This window comes from Elephas maximus, chromosome 13 (genome assembly GCF_024166365.1).
Source record: "Elephas maximus indicus isolate mEleMax1 chromosome 13, mEleMax1 primary haplotype, whole genome shotgun sequence".
In the NCBI taxonomy this organism is placed as follows: domain Eukaryota; kingdom Metazoa; phylum Chordata; class Mammalia; order Proboscidea; family Elephantidae; genus Elephas; species Elephas maximus.
The window spans coordinates 12,365,367-12,389,842 of NC_064831.1; positions in this window are offsets into that span (position 1 = coordinate 12,365,367).

Sequence of the window (24,476 nt, forward strand, 5' to 3'; positions counted from 1 at the left end):
TGTATAAGACCATGTCATCTTCTAACAGATATACTTTGACTTCTTCCTTGCCAATCTGGATGCCCTTTATTTAAGAGGTGAAACTATTGAGTAGCAGTTTATTAGTATTTTTTTGACACTTAGTATGATATTACCAAATTTCTTTCTAAAACTAGAATACTAGTAATAAAAAGAGGGCAAATACGCCAACACCATATCATTAAATTTAAAAAAAATTAAGTAAAATTATACCACTTGATGTACTGATACATGCTATAGCATGGATGAGCCTTGAAAGTATTAAGCTAAATGCAACAAGTCACCAAAGACCTTATGTTATATGATCTCATTTATAGAAATGTCCAGAGTAGATCAATTAATAGAAACAGAGGGTAGGTTAGTGGTTTCTTGGGCCACATGTTTTTCCCCTAGAGAAATGGTGAATGACTGCTAATGGTTTCTTCTTGGGGTGATAAAAATGCTTTAAAATTAGGGATTGGACTGGACTATGGGATAGAAAAGATATTGGTGAAGAATGAGCTTCTTGGATCTAGCAGACACATGAGACTATGCTGGCATCTCTTGTCTGGGGGGGAGATGAGAGAGCAGAGGGGGTCAGAAGCTGGCAAATTGGACATGAAAATAGAGAGTGGTGGGAAGGAGTGTGCTGTCTCATTGGGGGAGAGCAACTAGGAGTATATAGCAAGTGCACATAAATTTTTGTAGGAGAGACTGTCTTGATTTGTAAACTTGCACTTAAAGCACAATAAAAATTTTTTTAAAAGTTTTAAAATTGATTGTGATAATGGTTGTATAACTATGTGGATATACTAAAAACATTGAAATGTACACTTTAAATGTGTAAATTTTATGGTATATGGATTTATGGTATATCTCAATAAAGCTGTTATGTCTAAAAAAGTGATATCTTCTTGAATATTTTTGCATTTTGTTTATTACTAATAAGTTGATGGTTTTTGTTTTTCTTCAGTTTTGAACTAACTTTTAATCTATTTTATTTAAAAATATTTAAATAGTATTTTTTCTCTACCATCCATTTGTCCTAGTGTGAAGGCTTACATGTTGCTATGATGGTGGAGGCTTTGCCACCAGTATTTCAAATACCAGCAGGGTCATCCATGGTAAACAGGTTTTAGTGAAGCTTCCAGGGTTTTTTTTTCCAGGCTATGACAGACTAGGAAGAAAGGCCTGGCAACCGACCTTCAAAAATTGTTGTTGTTGTTAGATGTCTGCAAGTCGGCTCCGACTCATAGTGACTCAAGGTACATCAGAAAGAAACACTGACCAGCCCTGTGCCTTCCTCACAATTGGTGCTATGCTTGAGCCCATTGTTACAGTCACTGTAACAATCCATCTCATTGAGGGTCTTTTTTCTTTTTCTCTGACCCTCTACTTTACCAAGCATGATATCCGTCTCCAGGGACCAGTCCCTCCCAGTAACATGTCCAAGTTACATGACACAAAGTCTTGCCATCCTTGCTTCTAAGGAGCATTCTGACTGTACTTTTTTGCAAGACAGAGCAAATGAAAACCTTATGGATCACAGCACCGTATTGCCTGGTACAGTGTTGGAAGATGAATCACCTAGGTTGGAAGGCACCCAAAATGCACATGGCCACACAATGGCCTCAAGCATACAGAAGATCTTGAAGATGGCATAGGGAGGGGCAATGAACATTTCCTTCTGCTGTGCATGAGGTCGCTGTGAGTGGAAGATGACTTGATGGTAACTAACCATGACATGGAGCCCTGGTGACGCAGTGGTAAAGAGCTCAGGCTCCTAACCAAAAGGTCGGCAGTTTGAATCCACCAGCTGCTCCTTGGAAACCTGATGGGGCAGTTCTACTCTGTCCTGTGCAGTGGCTATGAGTTGGAATCAACTGGGTGGTAGTGGGTTGGTTGGCTGGTTGGAACCACAATACGTTTATTGTAACCAATATAAGTAGCTAAATAGCACACATTTTAACAGAAAAAAAAATGTCTATTATTGAAGAATGAAATAGTTATTTCAATCTTTGGGAAAACTGAACAAATCATTGTAATGTAAAGTTGAAGTTGTTTTACACGAAAAAATACAACAGATTAAAGAGGCAACACCTAATGTTCCACAACAGTAGAAATTACAACCAAATACAAAATGCCTTAACAACCTACAAATAATCTGTTCACTGCTGTGCTCATTCAAATTTCTGCTTTTAAACGACTCAATATTTTATTACTATTTTACCATCATATTTAAAGTTAATCTTTGTCTTTTGAAATGCAATGAATTGCTTCTAAATAGTGATACATGATGCATTTACCAAGTTCACAACTTTATAGATGCAGATGTTTGGAAACAGTAGTGAATAAAAATAACAAAGGAACAAAACTGAGGCTGGTGGAGAGAGTGGCTTCATGGTGTGGAAGCTTAATCTTAGAGCTCTGGTGAACGCCTTAGGGAAAAGTGAAACGAAAGCATTTCTTTCACCCATTTTGCAGGCTTGTCAAGTGATGTCATGTGAGGACTCTGAGATATGACATTTATCCAATAATCAGGTATTTAACTGCTGTTTGAGGTACTGCTGGAAATATGTAACAACTCAATCTCTTGCTTTGTTAGACCAAAGCCCCAGGTGACAATAAATCTAAAGCAAATATCTTTCAGGATAGTTTAAGCTTCATTTAATTCGGAGGAATCAGGAAAAGTAAAGAATGGATACTTGCCTCATGTGGGGAGTAGATATTTCAGGAGTGGCATATCTAAGAAAATAAGCCATGAAAAATTTATTATGAATTTTAGACCTAAAATTCTAAGGATTAGTCACCATTTCCTGTGTGTTACTCTCTTTCCAGCCAAATTCAAACTGGGTGCTGCGGTAGGCAGGAGTCTAAGATGGCCCCAAAACTTCCTGCTCCACTGGTGCCTATGTCTCACATAATCCTCGAGACTGTGAGTGAGACAGGTTTTATTCTCAGGATTAAGTTATGTTGTGGACCTTTTGGCCTTAAAATAGAGAGATTATGCGGGTTGGCTTGACCTAATTTCATGAGTCCTTTAAAAGTTGTTTTCTTCAGCTGGTGGAAGATGGAAAGTTATAAATTCAAATTGTGAGAAAGATTTGATGCTCAATTGTTGGCTTCAAAGGGAGAGAGCCATGTGGCACAGGACTGAGAGGGGCCTCTAGGAGCTGAGACCTGCCCTTTGCTGACAACCAGCAAAGGAATGGGAGCCTCAATCTTGAAACAGCAAGTTACTGAATTCTGCCAACAGGAATGAACTTGGAATTGGATTTTTTTTCCAAAGCCTCCAGACGAGAACTCAGTCAGATTGATACCTTGATTTCAGCCGTGAGATACCCTGAGCAGAGAACTCAGCCACACCAGGTCAGGCTTCTGACCTAATTGTGTGCTAATAAATGGGTGCAATTTTAAGCTGCGGAGTTTCTGGGATTTGTTTTGCAGCAATAGAAGCCTATAGAGATGCTGACCCATTTTTGCTTTATTGAAAGTATGTCTCTTGTAAAAATAAAAATCTTCTAGCAGTTTGACCCTCAGGCCACTTACCACGTTTCATTTCAGTGGTAGGATTGAGCTCAGGATTGATACCATTTCCAGCTGTAAATAAACCACATAGCCACAGCATGCCCTCACACCAGGAGCAAGCTCGCACACAGAGCTTCGAACTCTGAAAAGCAGTTTTTAGACAATTTGCAGGCAGTCCTCCCCTCCTCAGTGATTTGAATGTTTGCACATTTAACACGTGTGTACTTTCAGATTCAGTGCTTTAGGCATAATTCAACATCAGAGATGATTTAGCATTTGGGTCTCAATCCTGGAAGAAAAATATATTTTTCTGGACAAATTTCCAGTGGGTCTGAATTTTTTTAGATGTTATCAAGCCTGTATTTAAGACTAAAAGAATGCTTAAATTTGAGATTAGATATCATTCCCTCCAAAATCTCTGTAAAAGAAAAATAATTTTATGTGAAAGTGATTCGGGTTCTTTGGAGCAAAGCAGCTATCTAAACCTAAAGTGTTGCTACTTTAATGGGTTAACTTCCCATGGACAGGTGTCTAATAATTTACTTAGGTGGGTATTCATTCACGTTGGATTCTGAAGGGGTTCATGTTTACTAATGAATGTCTATGCTTAAGAAATACTAATTTTTAGCCAAATATCACAATGTACTCAATATTGCTTTTATTGGCTGAAAGAGAAACAAATGTAAATGCATCATTTTCTAAATATTATTTGCTGTACTAATGTATAATTTGATCATTAAAAATATTTCTGCTCCTTTGACTTTCACTTACTATAATTCATTGATTCTCTTTCCTTAATTACCCCCCAAATGTCACCTAGGACAATACTAGTTATGGAAGCTTGGGATTTGGAAGCTGCCAGCCCATTCATTTATTCTTCCCTTCCTTCTTAGGAATAGAACTCTGCTATTTCCTCGTGCATATCGCAATCCAGAATAAAAGATGCATCCAGCCAACTCTGCTGTTACGAGTGGCCAAAAATCTATGGTATGGGCAATAAGATGAAAATGAACGTGCTGCTTGGGACTTATGAGAAGACATCTAGAAGGGTGCAGATGCAACTAAGAGGTGTCTTTACTTTGCATCTTTCCCTTTCTTCCTCCTTAAATCTGTATATGGGATGTGATATGGGGAGCTCTAAAACTCCGGAAGCCATCTTAGACTTGAACTCATAAGCTTGGATAGTGAAACAGACTGGCTCCTAAAGACACCACAAACCTGCTGTAACAGCCACATACTATCCATCACTGGATTTCTCTTACATGAAGGAGAAGCAAACTTTTATCTTCTTCATATCTGAGCTGAGGTGTCATTTCCACCAAGAAGCTGTCCCTGAGTTTCTCAATCTGCATCAGGTGCTTCCAAAATACCTTATACATTGCAGTCAAGACAATGTGCTGGGGTTCCTGGTTTACGAACTATTACTCCTTAGATGATGAAATCTTTTGAAAATGGATCATATACTTTTTACTTTTTAATGCTTAAATATTAATAGACATGTAAATATTTATTGCATTCTAGTTTTATAGATTACCAGTTGTGTGGATTTGAGGAATAATCTCCTAAATTAAGCCTCAGTTTTCTCTTAATATCTCTTTCAAGGCTTGATAAAGCAATTAATAATAATAAAAGCTTACATAAAGTCCATTGCCTGACATTTAGTTAGTACATAATAACTATTAGTTCCTATCACCTTCTCTACGGACTAGTAAAATGATGATTCATATATATGTGCTTATAAAACTCAAATGAAGCTCAAATTGAAAAATAATTAAAAAAAAAAAAAACCTCTGTTTTCTTGACTACAATGTTCTGATATAGTCACAAATAGAAAGAAAATTCCAAAAATACTATGATATAACCCAACCTCTAATTGCATTGTGGACTAAGTTAATAGGATTGTCGTCAGTGAATACCACACGAAGAGCTTCTTAAAGTTATAAAGAGCAACAGAACTCATTCACCTCAGATTAGTGCTGAGAACACCCTCTACACACACACTGCATCTCTCTGTATGTGAGGTGCACTGACAGAACACGTCCTCACAGGAGGGCACTGTTGCAACTCCCATCACCTCAGTGACATCATGGACTTGATTTGCAATGTTAATTTTTTTTTTTTAATTTTCTAAGTAAATTGCACAAACTGTTGGCTTCTGACCTGCAGAAGTTCCGGAAAATGTATCAAATTATTAGATGCAATGTCAACATTAAGGGAGTACCAAAGGGAAGCAAAAAAGTGACCATCTGAAAGAATAGTTTGATATGAAAACAATTTCAACTATTTCCTTGTCAAACACCTGTGAAAAGCCTCCGTTTTCCCACTGAGTTCAACTATCAACATAGTATTAATAAAGCAGAAATAAGCGGATGAAAGCCTGGCTTGAACACAAGGCAAATTCAATATATGCTATTGTTTGTTGTTGTCACCAAAGAAACACAAACACAACTAAAATTTGTATAATGAAAAAAAAAAGTTTTTTTTTTTTTTTATATGGTTTAGTGGAGCCCTGGTGGCACAGTGGTTAAGAGCTGGGCTGCTAACCCAAAGGTTGGTGGTTTAAATCCACCAGTTGCTCCTTGGAAAACTTATGGGGCAGTTCTACTCTTCTGTAGGGTTGCTACGAGTCAGAATTGACTCAATGGCAATGGGTTTATATATGGTGTCTTGGTTATCTAGTACTGCTAGAACAGAAATATCACAAGTGGATGGCTTTAACAAAGAGAAATTTATTCTCTCACAGTCTAGGAGGGTAAAGTCCAAATTCATGGTGCTTCTCCAGGAGAAGCTTTCTCAGTCTGTTGGCTCTGGAAGAAGGTCCTTGTCACCAATCTTCCCTTGTCTAGGAGCTTCTCAGGGCAAGAGCCCTAGGTACAAAGGATGCACTCTGCTCTTGGCACTGCTTTCTTGGTGGTATGAGGTATCCATGTCTCTCTGCTCTCTTTTATATCTCAAAAGAAATTGAGACAACCTATAAATTGAGTCCTGCCTCAGTAACATAACTGCCTCTTATCCTGCCTCATTAACATCAAACAGGTAGGATTTACAACACATAGGAAAATCGCATCAGATGACAAAATGGTGGACAATTACACAATACCGGGAATCATGACCTAGCCAAGTTGACACTAATCTTGGGGAGGGGCACCGTTCATAACATATGGTCTAATAAAACTTTTTGTGTGTTAATTTCCACAATTCTAAGAAGTAGGCTATTTAGCTATTATGCAACTCCCATTTTATAAGGAGGTTTAGAAAAATTAATTAACTTTTCCAAACACTGAGAGCAAGTTTGTGGCAGAATTAAGTTCTGAACCCAAGCAGAATAAGTTAAGATTTTTTGTTTTGTTTTGTTTAACAAATAAAGCTATTCTATGCTTTTTCCTCACATAAAAACCCGTTTCTTGTGGATTCATACTGCTGACGTTTAGGTTAGCAGCTGAGGTCTGAATAACTGCGATATATGCTTTATTGTTCAACCTAAAACCGAAAAAACCAAACCCAGTGCTGTCGAGTTGATTCCAACTCATTTCAACCGAAAGAGATTTTGAATTCTGTAAACAGATCTGTGCCACATAGCGAGGTGACATTTCTTACAGGTTCACAAGTCCTATAGCTGCTTAAATAAACAACCTAATATTTGTTCACTATTAGTTCTTTCCTACTTACTCTATCAAATTCCAGTTTAATCTGCATTCATTATTAATATCACCAGAAAAGAATATCAATACATATAATTTTATTATAAATAATTTACCACAAATTTAGTAAGGATGTGAAGATAATTTGCTAGAGCATCAAAGAAAATGATGAGTGAAGAATAAAACTTGACTCGAAATCACCTTCTGACAGAAAACCATGAGCTGCTGAGTTTCTGGGCAATGGACCAGTTATAAAATCTCAACAGTTACTCAAATTATCTTTAGAAACTATACCTGAGGTCACAAAGTCAAATGTTTTTAAGAGCTAGACAGATAACAAAACGATAATGTGGGACCGGTGTCCGAATTTTTGTCCTTGAAATACTCTTGTCTTAGTACACTTTATTATCCCACTTTCAATTGAAATATAGTGTAAGAAATATTCCACTTTTCTTTTAGCTCTGCTCTAAGAAGAATAATGACATGCATATGATAGATGGCACACGGCACCCTTGGTATATGTGGAGGAGGTAGTGCTGAATGGAGTCTATGGTGAACTAGAGGAAACATTTGCATTTCAGGGGGAGGTCACTTCCTAGCCCTTACTGTTTGCTACCTTAAGGGAATACAGGTTCAATTTTACTAGGTTTTCAAAGTTTTTCCAAGAGAGCCTGAAAATATGGATTTTTATGTGAAGTCTTTTGACTTTCACAAGTTTACAGCTAACATAAAAATTCTAAAAGTGCTGTGCCGGCTAACAAGCCTATGGACAGAATTTGACCTTGGCCTATTAGTTTGCAACCACTGAACTGTGCATTAATTTTTAAGACAGGGCTCTCTCCTAAGCTCTGACCTAAATAATCAATTATCTACTGGACATCTCCCTTGCGGTATTCACAGTTCTCTTAAGTTTAATGCATATATATATATATATATATATATATATATATATATATACACATGTAATCAAATCCACGGTCGTCTCTGTAAAACTTCTGTTGTTGCTGTAGTTAATCAATAACACCCCTATGTTCTCAGTTGCTCAAGCTCCAAATTGACAGTTGCTCTAGACCTTGCTACCTTGCCAACAATACCCAATCAATAACATCATTTTATCAATTTTCCCCCTTAAAACTCTGTCAGATCAGTCTTCATTTCTTCACCCCTATTGCTACCACCCTAATCTATGTTGGTGTTGTCTCTCACCTAGACATGCACAACAGCCTCCTGACATTCTTCCAGCACCACATTTTGCCCTTTCTTATATTGCCACCAGCGTGGCCTTTTAAAACTGAAAGTTGATCATGTCCCTTTCTGTCTTTAAAACCTTTTAATGACTCCTGATTAATATTAAGATGGAATTCAAAGTTTCACCTCCTTGATACAGCCCTCTCAGATCTGGCCCCCATTTAATCATCCATTTGACAAATATTTATTGGGTATCTTCCAGATACATTCTGAGCTGTAATATACAGCACTGAACAAAAGAGGCCAACATCTCTACCCTCAGTGTCACAGTGTCACTGTGACCCAGAAAACATGATGTAGTGTGCATGTGCACCTCCTGGAGTATTGTAATCCTGTATTCCACTTATCTTTAAGAACTATAGTTTCCTAAGTAGTATACTAGGTGCAGAGGAAACAAAGACATACTCCTATGGTCATTTACTATCATTCACAAATGGAACAAAGAAAGAAAATATCTCCATGACCACCATTTTCATCGTCATCAGTGGTCCAGTTTTTTTTTTTCTTTAGAAACATTGGAAAGTGCAGAGTCATTAAGTTTTTATTTTGGTTTGGGGAGTATAGTTTCCTGCTGTCAAGGGAAGGAGCCCTGTTGGAGAAGTTATTAAGGACTTGACAATTAACTGAAAGGTTGGTGGTTCAAACCCATCAGCCATCTCAGGGAACAAAGATGTGGCAGTCTGCTTCCATAAAGACTACATCCTTAGAAACCCTACAGAGCAGTTCTATTCTGTCCTAGAAGGTCCCTATGAGTTGGAATTAACTCAATGGCAATGGGTTTGATTTGGTTACTGTCGAGAGTACGATGAAGATATTGTTCATATTTGTTTTAATGGCCTCAAAGAGTGTTGCTTGACTAACTGAAGAAATAAAAGAGTAAATCCATGGATGTTCTCTTAGTTATCTAGTGCTGATATAACAGAAATACCCAAGCAGATGACTTTAACAAACAAAAACTTATTTTCTCACAGTTTAGGAGGCTAGAAGTCTGAATTCAGAGTGCCAGCTCTAGGGAAAGGTTTTTTTCTCTGTTGGCTCTGGAGGAAGTTTCCTTCAGCTTCTGCTTCCTGGTTCCTTGGAGATCTCCGTGTGTCTTGGCCTCTGTCTTACCCCATCTCTCCTCTGCTTGCTTGTATAATCTCTTTTCTATGTATCTCAAAAGAGATAAGAAGGCAAGGAGGGGTAGAAAACCAGGACTAAAGGAAACGGGGAAACTAGGATGGAAATGGGGGGTGTGCTGATGCATGGTGGGGAATTAAAACCAAGGCCATGGAACACTTTATGTACGAACTAATTTGCTCTGTAAATTTTCATCTAATGCACAATTTTAAAAAAAAAGAGAGAGTGAGATTGACTCAAGACACACCATACTCTAATTCTGCCTCATTAACATGACAAAGATAAACCATCCTCAAATGGGATTATAACCATAGGCATAGAGGTTAGGATTTAGAACACTTATTTTGGGGGGACACAATTCAATCTACAACAGATGTGATGGGGTAGAGCTGCCTCAGGGCTTCACTGTGATAGAGCCATTTTTGTTGTGTTTACTCTAGAACATACACTGAACTTCTTGACCTCCATGTCTTCTACAGCTCCATAATCCTTACACAAACTCTGTGCCTCACCTGTAACCTATCGCCCTTTCCTTTCTACTAGGATGAGATCTTCGGGAATTTTTTTTTTCCTGTATGCCTAGTAGTCAAAAGACAGAGTTAGGTGCTAAGAAATGCATGATCATCATGAGTATTTGATGTAGAAAGGGAGAAAGACTACACAGAGTGCCAAGGGAATGCAGAAAAAGGAGGGAAGGGAATTAGATACCACTGAGGTGAGTGGACTATGTCTATTTGTTTTGGTCCCTAAGAGACATGTAGGATTTCAACAGAAGACAAAAATAATTCCAGTTGGAAGGAATATTCAGAGGAAAACTTGGGAGTTGTAGAGGTACATTCTTTGTTCAGGAGATAGCATCGTCTGGAGAGGCTACTGCAAGGAGTGGTGAGAGGTGGGGATCGAGAAAGGCCATGGGGAATCCAGGCCAGGTAGGGGCCAGATCATGTTACAGAAAGGTGGAGAACAGGGTCATAGCAAGGAGGGAGAACAGAAGGCACATTTTTTGGGGCTCCTGGGTACATAACTACAAGCAATTCAAATATTTATTGCATGTCGGAGAGATCAGAACAGTGAATGGCACTGACTGGCCTGGCAACTTGTAGATGTGTAGTGTTCTTTTTGAGGTAGAGCATCATACCAAGTACAAATCCAGATAAAATAAACAGAAATTCTTCTCCTGACAGAGGCTACTCTCGTGAATCCTGAAAAATGCCCATACATATTCCACATGGAACATCCTGCTGGTTGGAGGACAAAGCAAAGTAACAGGAAGAAAAAGTTAATTTGCTCTTAGAGAGTTCTCGGACCATGAGTTTTGGCAGATTTTAAAAATAAATTTTACAGCTTTGATAAAACTGATAAGGTCTTTCTCAGCTTTATTCAGTGATATAAGATTCAAAGTTCACAGGAGATAAAGGAGACGTAGGGAAAATTTTCCCAGGGCTCCTGTTGGAAACTGAAATGGCATCATCCAAAAAGAATCTGGGGACTCATCCTTGGATTAAGGTCTGGGTGAGCTGAAGGAGGTGAGGAGCAGGTCGAGGGTTTAAGGATGAAGTGAACAAATATGAAAAACAGTTTAAGTCAGATGGCCTTGGGTTTTTTTTTTTTTTTTTTAGCAACTTCACATCCTTAAATGCAGAGGAAATCAGGAGGATGGCTTGGCGGGGTGGTGGGTGGAGAGGGGTGGTGCCTTACCTGGCTCATTTCCTTAACTCGCAGACTGGATTTAGTCCAGTGATATCTGACCAAGATTCTAACAAGGATACATGTGAAATTAGTTAACAAAGGATATAAAACAACGTTCAATTTTATCTTCCTTATTTACCTCCTTTTGATTCTGTAAGAAGCATATTTACACATAATGACAGATCGAAGGCACCTAATCCCAAGCGGAGTGTCTGGCTTGTGATCCATCATCATGACATTTCAGCTTTAGGAAACACTTCTGCTCACAGGGGACACAATACATGAGTGAAATTGGAAGGAGCAGGTGTTTTGGAGCCATAAAGCAATTAGAAAAGGGGTAGGGGAGGGTACTGATGGGGTACAGTCTCCACCAGTTAGCAGTAGCATGAATTTCACTTTCAAGCTTGATCAGAAATCTTTTTTTTTTTTTTAGCCTCTCATACAAAAATTTATACACACATTGTTATGTGACACTGGTTGCTCTCCCTATAATGTGACAGCACACTCCTCCTTTCCACTTCGGATTTCCCATGTTCATTCAACCAGCTCCTGTCCCTTTTTGCCCTCTCATCTTGCCTCTGGACAGGAGCTGCTACTTGAGCTAAAAAGCACTTTTTCATGAGTATCATTTTATGTCTTATCGTCCAGTCTAATCTTTGTCTGAAGAGTTGGCTTTGGGAATGGTTTCAATTCTGAGCTGATAGAAAGTCCTGGTCCATGTTTTCCAGGGTCCCTCCAGTCTCAATCAGACCATTAAGTCTGGTCTTTTTACTAGAATTTGAGTTCTGCACCCCACTTTTCTCCTGCTCTGTCAGGGACTCTCTGTTGTGTTCCCTGTCAGGACAGCCATTGGTGGTAGCCAGACACAATTTAGTTCTTCTGGTCTCAGGCTGATGGAGTCTCTGGTTTATGTTGTCCTGTCTGTCTCTTGGGCTGATCTTTGTATCTTTGGTGTTCTTCATTCTCCTTGTTCTGAAAAACGTATATTCTACCAAAAGCCGTCTATAGATATAAGGCAATTCCAATCCAAATTCCAATGACTTTTTTTAATGAGATGGATAAACAAATCACCAATTTCATATGGAATGGAATGAGGCCCTGGATAAGTAAAGCATTGCTGAAAAAGAAGAACAATGTGCGAGGCCTCACACTACCTGATTTTAAAACCTATTATACCACCACAGTAGTCAAAACAGGCTGGTACTGGCACAACAACAGATACATAGACCAATGGAACAGAATTGAGAATCCAGACATAAATCCATCCACAAATGAGCAACTGATATTTGACAAATGCCCAAAGTCAGTTAAATGGGGCAAAGGCAGTCTCTTTAACAAATGGTACTGGCATAACTGGATATCCATGTGCATAAAAATTAAACAAGACCCATACCTCACACCATGCACAAAACCAAACTCAAAATGGATCAAAGACCTAAATATAAAATCCAAAATGAAAAAGATCATGGGAGACAAAATAAGGACAATGCTATAAGCCATACTACATGGCATAAACAATATATAAAACATTACTAACAATGCACAAACATGAGAAGAGAAACAAGATAACTGAGAGCTCCTAAAAACCAAACACCTATGCTCACCCAAAGACCTCAACAAAAGAGTAAAAAGATCACCTACAGACTGGGAAACAATGAATTTTCTGATCAGCATCTGATCTCTAAAATCTACATGATACTGTAAAAACTCAACTACAAAAAGACAAAGAGCCCAATTTAAAAAATGGGCAAAGGAGGAGGGGGGTCAAGATGGCTGACTAGGTAGAAGCTACCTTGGATCCCTCTTGCAACAAAGACTCGGAAAAACAAGTGAATTGATCACATACATGACAATCTACAAATCTTGACCACCAAACACAGATCTAAAGAGTTGACCTGAGTGACAGAGACTCAGCCAGTGCAAGCAGGCTGCACACTGACGTGGCTAATGAGAGAACAAGTAACCATGGGGAAGCAACGACTGCTTTTGGAGCCTGGAGCCAGCATCCCAGTCAGAAAACCTTGGCACCAGGCTTTGGACTGGGTGCATGGGAGCTGAGCACGGCATCCTGAGACGGCACAAACATGGGATGCAGCCCTAGCCCCAGAAGTGATCTCGGGGGAAGCCCAGCCAGTGCACGCAGGCAGTGCAGCAACACGGCTGACAGGAGGAGAAGTCACCAGGAGGCAGCAACTGGTTTTGGAGCATGGAGTGTGGGGAACCTTGGTGCTAGCCTTTGGACTGGGAATGGAGGAACTGACCAAGGCTTCTGAGACAGCACAAGCACAGGACGTGGGCCTGACCCTCAGGGACAATCTCGACCCAGCCAATGCACACAGGCTACACACCCCTCGGTAATCTCAGACAAAACAGTCATCGCCAAGCAAGATAAATAACTTTGTCTATATTCTGGGGTGATACTCTCTCCTATCTAGCTGATCCCTCCCCTCCCCTTCCCAGGTGGCTTCATTAACATTGGAATTTCCTGGACCAGAGAGTGAAGTGCTCTGCGGGATTTTTTTTTTTTTTTTTTTTTGTCTTTTCCTAACCCATTCTCCTGGCCTGAGAGAAGCAGCTACAAAAAACCCAGGGACCAAAAATCCTTCCCTGACTTCCTGAAATTGGACTAAAAATACAGAACCAGCTCCAGCCAAGCATATGAGATCCACAGTCTTGGGCTTTCATCCCTATAGGGAACAAGGTGGCTATTATACTGCAAAGGCAATTCTGATAGTGATCTGACTGTAATTGTTTTAGCGGATTACTGGAAAGGCAAGTTTCCCAGGTCTGATATCTCTACCTATTAAACGGAGCCCTCACTGATCCATGATGGGGAACTGAGGGCTGAAGCTCCATGCAAACCACCTAGCCTCCTGCCACAGGGGTCTGAGGATAGTGACACCTACCAATCTGTAGAGGAACATGCATTGGGTGCCTAAGGTACAGCTGCAGAGCCCACCCACCAAAGTGCTTTGGGAATAGAGACACACCTACCTCACTGGCACTTGGGGAAGCCTGTCAGCATCCTGCCCCCCAATGGAGTGTGACCCCCTGCTACTACTAGAATCTGGTGCACACAACTATCACCACTACCCGTCTAAGTGAATAGGTGACAGTCTACACCACACAATTCGTAACCCAAAATCTGATTCTACTCAAGAATAGTGAATGGACTCTTAGGCTTATATATCTGGTAACAGCGCAAACCAGCTGGTAATAGAACATAGGAGATTCAAAGGCTACATAAATCAAGACAGTGCAATCTAGAAGGCCATCTACATACACTGAAAGAAAACAAAACACGGTAAGACTCAGTGAGCAAATATGAAATAAATCATTACAATACCTCATAGATGGCTCAGAGACAGCAGTCGATATCAAACCACATAAAGAAGCAGACCATGATTACTTCTACAACTCCCAAAATTAAAGAATCAAAATCTTTCCCAAATGTAGATACAATCCTGGAATTGCCAAATACAGAATATAAAAAACTAATTTACAGAATGCTTCAAGACATCAGGGATGACCTCAGAAATGAAATAAGGCAATCTACAGAAAAAGCCAAGGAACACACTGATAAAGTAGTTGAAGAACTCAAAAAGATTATTCAAGAACATAGTGGAAAAATTAATAAACTGCAAGAATCCATAGAGAGACAGCATTCAGAAATCAAAAAGATTAACAGTAAAATTACAGAATTAGACAATAGGAAGTCAGAGGAGCAGAATCGATCAACTGGAATGTAGAGTGGGGGAGACGGAGGATAAGGCAATTGACACCAAAATAGTTGAAGAAAAATCAGATAAAAGAATTAAAAAAAATGAAGAAACACTAAGAATCATGTGGGACTCTATCAAGAAGAATAAATTGTGTGTTATTGGAGTTCCAGAACAAGGAAGGACAACAGAAAATACAGAGAGAAGAGTTGAAGATCTGTTGGCAGAAAACTTCCCTGACATCATGATAGACGAAAGGGTATCTATCCAAGATGTTCATTGGACCCCATTTAAGATTGATCCAAAAAGAAAATCACCAAGACATATTATCATCAAACTTGCCAAAACCAAAGATAAAGAGAAAATTTTAAAAGCAGCCAGGAATAAAAGAAAGGTCTCCTACAAAGGAGAATCAATAAGAATAAGTTCAGACTACTCAGCAGAAACCATGCAGTCAAGAAGGCAATGAGATGACATATATAGAGCACTGAAGGAGAAAAACTGCCAAGGATCATATATGCAGCAAAACTCTCTCTCAAATATGAAAGTGAAATTAAAATATGTACAGATAAATACAAGCTTAGAGAATTTGCAAAAACCAAATTAAAGCTACAAGAATTACTAAAGGAAATTCTTTGGTCAGAAAATCAATAATGTCAGACACCAACACGACACAAGGTCACAGAACAGAACACCCTGATATCAACTCAAATAGGGAAATCACAAAAACAAATTAAGATTAATTTTAAAAAGAAAAAAATGCTCAAAACAGGGAATCATTGAAGTCATTATGTAAAAGATCACAATAGTCAAAAAGAGGGACTAAATACAGGAGGTATAGAACAGCCATATGGAGAGGAAAACAAGGCAATATAGGATGATACAAGTTAGGTTTTTACTTAGAAAAATAGGCGTAAATATTAAGGTAACAGCAAAGAGGTCTAACAATTCCATAACTCAAAATAAAAACCAAGCAAACATAAAACTCAGCAAACATAAATTCGACTACTATGAAAATGAGGAACACACAACTTACAAAAAAAAATGTCTCAGCACAAAAAAGTAAGTGGAAAAATGAAATTGTCAACAACACACATAAAAGCATCAAAATGACAGCACTAAACACATACTTCTCTATAATTACGTTGAATGTAAATGGACTAAATGCATCAATAAAGAGACAGAGAGTCTCAGACTGGATAAAGAAGCACGATCCGTCTATATGCTGCCTACAAGAGACACACCTTAGACTTAGAGACACAAACTAAAACTCAAAGGATGGAAAAATATATTAAGCAAACAACAATCAAAAAAGAGCAGAAGTAGCAATATTAATTTCTGACAAAATAGGCTTTAAAGTTAAATCCACCACAAAGGGTAAAGAAGGACACTACATAATGATAAAAGGGACAATTGACCAGGAAGATATAACCATATTAAATATTTAAGCACCCAATGACAGGGCTGCAAGTTACATAAAACAAACTTTAACAAAACTGAAAAGTGAGATAGACACCTCCACAATTATAGTAGGAGACTTCAACACACCACCTTCGGAGAAGGATAGGACTTCCAGTAAGAAGCTCAGTAGAGACACAGAAGACCTAATTGCTATAATCAACCAACTTGACCTCGTAGACTTATACAGAATACTCCACCCAACAGCTGCAAATTATACTTTTTTTTCCAGTGCACACGGAACATTCTCTAGAATTGATCACATATTAGGTCATAAAACAAACCTTTGCAGAATCCAAAACATCGAAATATTACAAAGCATCTTCTCAGACCACAAGGACATAAAAGTGGAAATCAATAACAGAAAAATCAGGGAAAAGAAATCAAATACTTGGAAACTGAACAATACCCTGCTCAAAAAAGTCTGAGTTATAGAAGACATTAAGGGGGGAATAAAGAAATTCATAGAATGCAACAAGAATGAAAACACTTCCTATCAAAACCTCCGGGACACAGCAAAAGCAGTGCTCAGAGGTCAATTTATATCGATAAATGCACACATACATAAAGAAGAAAGAGCCAAAATCAGAGAACTGTCCCTACAGCTTGAACACATAGAAAACAGAGAAACAAAAGAATCCATCAGGCACCAGAGGAAACAAATAATAAAAATTAGAGCTGAACTAAATGAATTAGAGAACAAAAAAACAATTGAAAGAATTAACAAGGTCAAAAGCTGGTTCTTTGAAAAAATTAACAAAATTGATAAACCATTGGCCAGACTGACTAAAGAAATACAGGAAAGGAAACAAATAACCCAAATAAGAAACGAGATGGGCCATATCACAAAAGACCCAACTAAAATTAAAAGAATCATATCAGATTGTTATGAAAAATTGTACTCTAACAAATTTGCAAACCTAGAAGAAATGGATGAATTCCTAGAAAAACACTACATACCTAAACTAACACAATCAGAAGTAGAACAACTAAATAGACATGTAACAAAAAAAGAAATACAAAAGGTAATCAAAAAACTCCCAACAAAAAAAAGCCCTGGCCCAGACAGCTTCACTTCAGAGTTCTACCAAACTTTCAGAGAAGAGTTAAAACCACTACTACTAAAGGTATTTCAAAACATAGAAAATGATGGAATACTACCTAACTCATTCTATGAAGCCACCATATCCCTGATACCAAAATCAGGTAAAGACACCACAAAAAAAGAAAATTACAGACCTATATCCCTCATGAACATAGATGCAAAAATCCTCAACAAAAGTCTAGCCAATAGAATTCGACAACATATCAAAAAAAATAATCCACCATGACCAAGTGGGATTTATACCAGGTATGCAAGGCTGGTTTAATATTAGAAAAACCATTAATGTAATCCACTGTAGAAATAAAACAAAAGACAAAAACCACATGATCTTATCAATTGATGCAGAAAAGGCATTTGACAAAGTAAAACACCCATTCATGATAAAAACTCTCAGCAAAATAGGAACTGAAGGAAAATTCCTCAACATAATAAAGGGCATCTATACAAAGCCAACAGCCAACATCACTCTAAATGGAGAGAGCCTGAAAGCATTTCCCTTGAGAATGGGAACCAGACAAGGACGCGCTTTATCACTACTCTTATTCAACATTGTGCTAGAGGTCCTAGCCAGAGCAATTAGGCTAGACAAAGAAATAAAGGGTATTCGGATTGGCAAGGAGGAAGTAAAATTATATCTATTTGCAGATGACAAGATCTTGTACACAGAAAACCCTAAGGAATCCTCCAGAAAACTACTGAAACTAATAGAAGAGTTCGGCAGAGTCTCAGGTTGTAAGATAAACATACAAAAATCACTTGTATTCCTCTACATCAACAAAAAGAACATCGAAGAGGAAATCACCAAATCAACACCATTCACATTCACAGTAGCCCCCAAGAAGGTAAAATACTTAGGAATAAATCTTACCAAAGACGGAAAAGAGCTACATAAAGAAAACTACAAAGTACTAGTGCAAGAAACTAAAAGGGACCTATACAAGTGTAAAAACATACCTTGCTCATGGATAGGAAGACTTAACATAGTAAAAATGTCTACTCTACCAAAAGCCATCTATATATACAATGCACTTCCGATCCAAATTCCAATGGTTTTTTTAATGTGATGGAGAAACAAATCACCAACTTCATATGGAAGGGAAAGAAGCCCCGGATAAGTAAAGCATTACTGAAAAAGAAGAAGAAAGTGGGAGGCCTCACTCTACCTGATTTTAGAACGCATTATACAGCCACAGTAGTCAAAACAGCCTGGTACTGGTACAACAACAGGCACATAGACCAATGGAACAGAATTGAGAACCCAGATATAAATCCATTCACATATGAGCAGCTGATATTTGACAAAGGCCCAGTGTCAGTTAATTGGGGAAAAGATAGTCTTTTTAACAAATGGTGATGGCATAACTGGATATCCGCCTCAAAAAAATGAAACAGGACCCATACCTCACATCATGCACAAAAACTAACTCCAAGTGGATCAAAGACCTAAACATAAAGACTAAAACGATAAAGATCATGGAAGAAAAAATAGGGACAACCCTAGGAGCCCTAATACAAGGCATAAACAGAGTACAAAACATTACCAAAAATGACGAAGAGAAACCAGATAACTGGGATCTCCTAAAAATCAAACACCTATGCTCATCTAAAGACTTCACCAAAAGAGTAAAAAGACCACCTACAGATTGGGAAAGAATTTTCAGCTATGACATCTCCAACCAGAACCTGATCTCTAAAATCTATATGATTCTGTTAAAACTCAACCACAAAAAGACAAACAACCCAATCAAGAAGTGGGCAAAGGATATGAACACGCACTTCACTAAAGAAGATATTCAGGCAGCTAACAGATACATGAGAAAATGCTCTCGATCATTAGCCATTAGAGAAATGCAGATCAAAACTACAATGAGATTCCATCTCACTCCAACAAGGCTGGCGTTAATCCAAAAAACACAAAATAATAAGTGTTGGAGAAGCTGTGGAGAGATTGGAACTCTTATACACGGCTGATGGGAATGTAAAATGGTACAACCACTTTGGAAATCTATCTGGCATTTTCTTAAAAAGTTAGAAATAGAACTACCATGCAACCCAGAAATCCCACTCCTTGGAGTACACCCTAGAGAAATAAGAGCCTTTACACGAACAGATATATGCACACTCATGTTTATTGCAGCACTGTTTACAATAGAAAAAGCTGGAAGCAACCAGGGTGCCCATCAACGGATGAATGGGTAAATAAATTGTGGTATATTCACACAGTGGAATACTACACATCCATAAAGAACAGTGAGGAATCTGTGAAACATTTCATAGCATGGAGGAACCTGGAAGGCATTATGCTGAGTGAAATTAGTCAGATGCAAAAGGACAAATACTGTATAAGACCACTATTATAAGATCTTGAGAAATAGTATAAACTGAGAAGAACACATTCTTTTGTGGTTATGAGAGGGGGGAGGGAGGGAGGGTGGGAGAGGGTTATTTACTGATTAGTTAGTAGATAAGAACTACTTTAGGTAAAGGGAAGGACAATACTGAATAGAGGGAAGGTCAGCTCAACTGGACTGGACCAAAACCAAAGAAGTTTCCGGGATAAACTGAATGCTTCGAAGGTCAGTGGAGCAAGGACGGGGGTTTGGGGACTATGGCTTAAGGGGACTTCTAAGTCAGTTGGCAAAATATATTCTCTTATGAAAACGTTCTGCATCCCACTTTGAAGTGTGGCATCTGGGGTCTTAAATGCTAACAAGCGGCCATCTAAGATGCATCAATTGGTCTCAACCCCCCTGGATCAAAGGGGAATGAGGAACACCAAGGTCACACAATAACTCCGAGCCCAAGAGACAGAAAGGGCCACATGAACTAGAGACTTACATCATCCTGACACCAGAAGAACTAGATGGTGCCTGGCCACAACTGATGACTGCCCTGACAGGGAGCACAACAGAGAACCCTTGAGGGAGCAGGAGAACAGTGGGGTGCAGGCCCCAAATTCTCAAAAAAGACCAGACTTAATGATCTGACTGAGACTAGAAGAATCCCGGCAGTCATGGTCCCCAAACCTTCTGTTAGCCCAGGACAGGAACCATTCCCGAAGACTACTCATCAGTCATGGAAGGGACTGGACAATGGGTTGGAGAGAGATGCTGATGAAGAGTGAGCTACTTGTATCAGGTGGACACTTGAGACTGTGTTGGCATCTCCTGTCTGGAGGGGAGATGGGAGAGTAAAGAGGGTTAGAAACTAGCAAAACGGTCACGAAAGGAGAGACTGGAAGTAGGGAGCGGGTTGACTCATTTGGGGGAGAGTAAATGGGAGTACGTACTAAGGCGTATATAAACTTATATGTGACAGACTGACTTGATTTGTAACCTTTCACTTAAAACACAATAAAAATTATTTTAAAAAAGATGGGCAAAGGATATGAACAGGCACTTCACTAAAGAAGACATTCAGGTAGCTAACAGATACATGAGGAAATGCTCACCATCATTAGCCATTAGAGAAATGTCAATCAAAACTACAATGAGGTTCCATTTCACTCCAACAAGGCTGGCGTTAATCCCAAAAACACAAAATAATAAATGTTGGAGAGGTTGTGGAGAGAATGGAGCACTTATATACTGCTGGTGTAAATGTAAGATGGTACAAGCACTTTGGAAATAGATTTGGCGCGTCCTTAAAAAGCTAGAAAAGAACTACCATATGATCCAGCAATCCCACTTCTTAGAATATATCCTAGAGAAATAAGAGCCTTTACATGAACAGATATACGCACACCCTTGTTCATTGCAGCACTGTTTATGATAGCAAAAAGATGGAAGCAACCAGGGTGCCCATCAACAGATGAATGGATAAATAAATTATGGTATATTGACACAATGGAATACCACCCATTGATAAAGAACATTGATGAATCCGTGAAACATTTCATAACATGGAGGAATCTGGAAGGCATTATGCTGAGTGAAATTAGACAGTTGCAAAAGGAAAAATATTGTATAAGACCACGATTATAAGAACTTGAGAAATAATTTAAACAGAGAAGAAAATACTCTTTGGTGGTTATGACAGTGGGGAGGGAGGGAGGGAGAAGGGTATTCGCTGGATAGTAGACAAAAACCGTTTAGGCGAAGGGAAGGACAGCACACAATACAGGAAAGGTCAACTGGACTAAACCAAAAGCAGTTTCCTGAATAAACCAAACGCTTTGAAGGCCAGCAAAGCGGTGGGGGGTGGGGGCGGGTTGGAGACCATGGTTTCAGGGGACATCTAGGTCAATTCGCATAATAAAATCTAGTAAGAAAACATTCTGCATCCCACTTTGGAGAGTGGCTTCTGGGGTCTTAAAAGCTAGCAAGCAGCCGTTGAAGATACATCAGTTGGTCTCAACCCCCCTGGAGCAAAGGAGAGTGAAGAACACCAAAGGCATAAGACAATTATGAGCCCAAGAGACAGAACCCAGTGAACCCAGTGCCGTCGAGTCAATTCCGACTCATAGTGACCCTATAGGACAGAGTAGAACTGCCCAAACGGGCCTCATAATTCAGAGACTACACCAGCCTGCGACCAAAAGAAGGTAGACAGTTCTCTGCTACAACCAATGACTGCCCTGACAGAAAACACAACAGAGAATCCCTGATGGAGCAGGGAGCAGTGGGATGTAGACTTCACATTCTCATTAAAAGACTGGACTTAATGGTCTGAATGAGGCTAGAATAACCCCAGAGGTCATGGTCCCCAGACCGTCTGTTAGCCCAAGACTGGAACGATTCCCAAAGCCAACTGTTCAGACAGGAATTGGACTGGACTATAAGATAGAAAATGATACTGGTGAAGAGTGAGCGCCTTGGCTCAATTAGACGCATGAGACTATGTGGGCAGCTCCTGTCTGGAGGGGAGATGAGAAGGCACAGGGGGATAGAAGCTGGCTGAATGGACACAGGGAATAAAGGATGGAGAGAGGGAGCACGCTGTCTCATTAGGGGGAGAGCAGCTAGAAGTGTATAAACCCAGTGCCTTCGAGTCGATTCCGGCTCATAGCGACCCTATACGACAGAGTAGAGCTGCCCCATAGAGTTTCCGAGGACCGCCTGGCGGATTCAAACTGCCGACCCTTTGGTTAGAAGCCATAGCACGTATCCGTTATGCCACCAGGGTTTCCCGAAGTATATAGCAAGGTGTATACAAATTTTTGTATGAGAGAGAGACTGACTTGATTTGTAAACTTTCACTTAAAGAACAATAAAAATTGGAAAAAAAAGAGGTTGATGGAAAAGAAACGTCAACGATATATGCCTGTCACTTGGTTTATTTAAATTTTTATGCAAACTATTCACTGCCTCTTCAGTAATCCTTCCACCACAGAATTATGAACAATGCTCCTCTAAAGACCAATCACTCTACTTCTTGATCATGAATGAAGATTATTTTTTTCATTGGAACACCATTTCCCTCTCCAGTTTTTACAGTGGAAGTGGACAGACTCCAAGGCATTGAGCAATAAATAGGGGTTAATACTTTTGGTGCCATTCCTAGGCATGGGATCACCTTCGCTTAACCATCCACAGCTCTTTTCTTTTAATGGTTGTTTTGTTTTGTTTAGTTTCTATTATAAATTTACACCAATGCCTTCCATCACCGTTATTCTCGTTCACTGATTCTCAGAATCCTTTCCCACCTTCCTTGATTTTATTATGGATATTCCCAACAAATTCCTATCAGTTTTACTCTTGTACCTTCATCAATATATTCAAACTACCATTTGGACTGGGAAATAGAGAAAAGTGATCTGCAGTGAGAAAAGAAGAATAGAACAAATTCACAAAGGGAGTTTTCTGGGCCTCTATAGCACTCCAGAGCCTGACTAGCTTCCAGAGACAATGCAGAATCCCTGTTTTTGAAGGCACAAGAGACCTTAATACCCTGATTCATATGAAGTTTCTATTCTAACCAATAGAACCATCATTTTCAGGTGTTTTCTATTTGCCAAAGATTGTAAAAAGTTACAGCCCTTGTGTTAGTATGGCCTTCATTTATGGTCTTAAGTAAGTCTCTTACATCGTGTTTGCCTCGTTCTTTCCTTTAGCAAAAGGAGAGGTCACATTTAATTACTTTCTAGAGATATTGGAAAGAGCAACAAATCAATCAGCATGAGGTGCCTTGAAGAAGAAATGCAGTGAACATTCCCCACCCTGTGTGTCACAGTACTCTCGTGCACACTAATGAGTGCTCTAATGGGAACATCTCTCAGTAGCTCTTTAACCTGAAAGGAAAATCCCACTAGCATTGGATTCAAGTTTAATTCTGTTTCTTCCCTAACTATGTGGTAAGTATCCTAGAAGGTTAGTGATAATCTGAACAACTCGAACTAAAGACCTGAGTAATTGAACTAAGATGGTGATGTCAACTAGTAGAGAATAGTAGAGACCCAAATAATTACATATTCACTATCTCATCTACCATGACAGTCACAGTCCCAGCTAGAGTAAATATCTTTTTAAGTCCTTTTACCGATCACTTTCTACTGTCTTGTAAGTTTGCTGCATTTATTTTCTTTCTTACTCGAACCATCAAACTTATTTCTCTAATATGCATATATTTATTTTTAAACTAGTCAAATAAACCTTTTGTAGATGACCTAATTCTTGAAATGCTTAACTTTCTTTAAAATAATAGAATTTTGTAATGGTTCCACCTTAATTATTTGAAATCAAAACTGCCAACTAATTTTCTTTGCATGGTCTCTCTCCAAATTTTTTCCAATAATAATACAACCCCTCATATAAATTCAAAGTATCATCAAAAAATGAAACTATTTGATTTTATAACCAACCAATCAAAATTGTTCCCTTTCTCTGATTTATCTACCAAGGAGGATTTGGCTATCTTGGTAAAACAGCCACTAACTTAGAATTTATCTGATTTAGTAGTCTCCATACAAGAATATATAATCTTTGGATATTCATTCTAAAAGAAAAAAATACAATGTAATTGTTTTCCGACTGG